The 4,275-nt window shown below is 32.6% G+C and overlaps 1 long non-coding RNA gene across 1 annotated transcript; it reads left to right on the top strand.

The window, feature by feature from the left end:
• Positions 1 to 1,038: 1,038 nt before the first annotated feature.
• Positions 1,039 to 3,799, top strand: LOC110905956. Its single transcript, XR_002573540.2, has 3 exons — positions 1,039 to 1,458; positions 2,718 to 2,787; positions 3,754 to 3,799. It is a non-coding gene; the product is annotated as an uncharacterized LOC110905956 (long non-coding RNA).
• The last annotated feature ends 476 nt before the right edge of the window (positions 3,800 to 4,275 follow it).

The following is a 4,275-nucleotide window of genomic DNA, read 5'->3' as shown; positions in this document are numbered from 1 at the left end:
TAATTTCGCGATTAACAAACATTTAGGTGATAACAAATAATGTTTAAGACACGAATTAGCTTAATTAGGCTATTGGAATGCCTAGGAACGCTAATCAGATGTTACAATGCGCATATGAGGATTTTCGGGAAAACTGCGTAACGTTAAACGATAACGAACTGATGTCGTACAAAAGACTGACCATGCAGACAAATACAAATTTTATACGTATAATTTAAACTTATGAATGTGGTTTTGTGAAAACATCACGCTTTCGAATGTTACAAAACGCAAACGTGAACGAAAAACGCGACCGAAGGAACGCACCGGCAACGAAACAAAAGCACCGGACTCGAGTTACGACCCAATATTAATATATTATGATATATTTAACTTCGTTTTCAAAATTTATTATCCGTATTTGAAAACGGATCGCAAAACGGACACGAAACGACGAACGACACAATTTATGCGTTTTTAACGCAACCGACAAAAAATACGCGTCAAACATCGCCTCCCGATGCTCTTTTACATATTTTTGATCTTAAAATGGTACTATTAGGTATTTTCATTGCGCAAGTTGTAAATTATATTTACAATATGCGGTTAGCGCGGCACGAATAATAGGTAAATATATTTTATACATCGGACACGTTCATAAATAATTTTATGAGATTATATGCACAAGTTTATTTTCTTTTATGCATTAGTATTCCATGATCTTTCGTATTCTTTATTTTTTTATACGCACCCTCGTATTTTCAAAGATTTCTAGATCACGATCACGCACATATGGTTATTTAAACGTATAAAATATACATACTTTGACATGTATATATATCAAAATCATATGTTTATTTTTTTTATATAGAACTTCACAAAAAAAAAAGAGTTCCATGCCAAATTTGTATATCCTCGAAAACGCTTGTTTTTGTCGAAACCGAAATCGAACTGACGTTAAACATGCGTTCGTACATGAAACCATCCAAAAACATTTTTCTAGCTGAATTCTAATTTTGCCAAGTTGGTTAGAGCATATTACTTCTTCTTTTTTTTTTTTTTTTTGAGATAAACCTTTTTATGATTTTCCTTGATGGCTGAGTGACATACTTGCCAAAGTTGGACTTTTATATCCAAAGCATGGTAATATCAATACTCATGACATCCTATACCATATTTTCTTTATCTCATGACCATCCGATCACATCATCATCATTACATATATTCATGCCATACACATTAATTTTTATTATACATTCCTTGATATATTTGGTGGATTTTGTCAAACCAACTCCTCCTGGAACCATACCCATCGACCATACCCTATTAATTGTGCTTCATCCTTATCATTTAAACACAAGACCATTTCATTCTATTTTCCACTCTCCAAAACCAAAAACAAGAGCACACACACAAGCCACAAATTGAATTTCAAGATTCAAGGTCAAGCTTCAAACCGTTCATGCCTTTTTTGTTTTTGTAAGTAAAACCCTCTACAAACAAACTTATGTTTTCACTAAATTATCATGTATACGTTCACCCAACTTAGGTGTTTTATGGTTCAAACATCAGTCATATTAAACAACCTATAAAATGTTTCAAAAGCTTAGAAAGAACTCTTGTTTTACCTACTTTTTTTTCACTGGTTTGCTTGTTAAGAAGAACAAGACATCATGTACATATTTCAAGTTATGTGAGTTAAAGTAAGTTATTATCATCTGGTTACAAGTTTATATTTTTTTTACAAGATATTTGCTTGGAACCTTACCAAAAGTTAACCAGTTTGTTAATGGTCAAATCTTGAAATACATGATTACCTATACTATCTTTTTATTAGGTAAATAAATATATTTCATGTATGTATCCTTTATGCTCATGGGATGTTGGTTGGTTGCAAAAATAACTATGTTACTAGTTCAATATAACAAGAAGTATAAATATATATATTCATGTAAGTTTAGAAAAAAATGTGGTTGTTTAGATATTATGGTTAAACTATATTTTGGTCGTATGAAACCCTAGCATAAAAACTTGTATAATATGGATATATTTGTATAAACTTAATTTTGATGGTAGTTTTGAAGAAAATACTATCAAGGCTATTTTTGCAAATACGGGAGTAATATTTTGTATAAATTTATTAAGAGGAAATGTACATGTAAAATATGAAGACGTATATTTTTACACACGTATCAAGGTCATTTCAATTACTACGCAAATATAAAATTCAATGGAAATTGTTATGTAAGAATATAAGTATATATACTTTTCTACATAAAACTTTTAACTTAAATAAAAATTGGACAAAAGTGTATATTTATTCCTCGGGTGGATTTGTATAGGGTCATTTAGTGGTAAAACATGATTGTCCATATGAGATTATTTGTTTCTTAAAAAAATAAATATTTATTATATTTATTTGGAAAGCTATTGTGTTGGTTCTCGGGTCATAACGAGTCATAGTTTTATACACCCGACCACGACTATTAAAGTTGGTTACTAACACGGCCACACGGGTCATAATTTAGTGCACTGTATATAGTAATACATTTTTATTCAAAATACAAATATACTTTCAAGAAACGCAAACATATCACCAATGGTTTGCGATGATTCAAACGTTCATATTATTTCTTTAATGATTCACAACAAGTCTAGTTAGTTGGGTGAACTTGGCACATAACCAACTTGCATGCTTGTAACATTGTATAGATCTTAAGATGTCCTTTATGCTTTAGGGCACGAGTAGGTCATTTCATGTAGACACGGACTTTGCTATTTGCTTTGCCACATTTGTTTGCACATCAGGTGAGTTCATAACCCCCACTTTTTACTGTTTTACATTTTTATAAATGTTTTCGGGGGTGGAAAGACATGCAAAGTTTTGCAAAGTTAATCTATATTTCGATGAACAAAAACTCACATTTCTAAACCAATTTGAAATTAAATTTCAACAAACTCGAATGGTTTACGAACAATTTATACAAACATACCGGTTTTACAAAACGTGCATGATTTTCATGACTAGTGACAGGAATGTCCTAGTTACTACAACGGGACTGGGTTGTTCTGCGTACGAACAACGAGACAACCCAATGGGTTTATGTCCCCCTTTTTCTTTTGAAATACATATTAAATAGGGTATGATTAAGCTATGGAATGAACTCTTGGATCACGTGCGAATAGGCGCTAATTTAGGCACCATTAATCCTTTTAAGGACCACGGAACAGGGGGTAGATCTATCGGGTACGGGCGAGCCCCACTCACGGTCCTTGTGCGGCCACTTAGAGTGCTTTTGTGTCCCTGTCGAAGTGAATCGACACTTAAATCGTCTACCGGGTTGAGTGCTTCCTATGTCGGCACACATATTAATGTCTTAGCTACACATTAATGATCAACATGTTCATAGACGCATTACATACCTACCTACAAACTGAACTTTCAAATGTTTTTAAGATTCATTTGATGTAAACTCACAAATACATAGATTTACAAACTTTGGTAACGTTTTTCAAATTATACCTAAGTAAGAGGACGCCCTGATCCTGCTTACAAAGGTTCGTTTGGGCTCGGCCCACTCTCTCTCGTGCAATGTACAAAGACTATTGTGGGCTAGACTCACAGTTTTTCATATATCATGCCAAGAAAATAATTTTACTATATTTTCTCAACAACTTTAAAACCGGTTATCAAAAAGATTTATCTTAAATCTTTTCAAAACAAACTATGAACTCGCTCAACTTTATGTTGATTTTTCGCATGTTCTTTCTCAGGTTGCATTTTTCAAAACTACGGAACGGTTGGAATAGGAGAACCCACGCGATTTCGAGTACTTAGCGGGCGTTCATTGTTTAGAAGTCTTAGCTTTTTGCTTCCGCTGTGCAATGAAGATACCGGTCCAGTCACGCCAGCTCTGATATTTCGGGGTGTGACAATAGTTTTAATCTTTGTTAATTTAACCCCTTTGATTAATTTTATTTTTCACTTCTAATTCAAAAGTTTTCATCTTATACAATTTAACCCCTTTGATTAATTTGATTTTTCACTTCTAATTCAAAAGTTTCCATCTTTTGCAATTTAACCACTTTGATTTTTTTACTTATTTGTTGTAATCTTGCCTTTGAGAGTTTTCCAAAGAAAAAATGGTTATGCATATGGTTGTTGTAACCTTGGCTTTGAGGGTTTTTAAAAAAAATGATTTTTTAACTTTTCACTCAAATGTATTTCATATGGTTATGCATATGATTGTCGTAACCTTGGCTTTGAGGGTTTTTTAAAAAAATGATTTTTTAACT

The sequence above is a fragment of the Helianthus annuus genome, chromosome 9 (genome assembly GCF_002127325.2).
Source record: "Helianthus annuus cultivar XRQ/B chromosome 9, HanXRQr2.0-SUNRISE, whole genome shotgun sequence".
Taxonomy (NCBI): Eukaryota; Viridiplantae; Streptophyta; class Magnoliopsida; order Asterales; family Asteraceae; genus Helianthus; species Helianthus annuus.
Note: the sequence above shows the minus strand (reverse complement) of the source record. Positions and strands in the feature narration are given on the sequence as shown.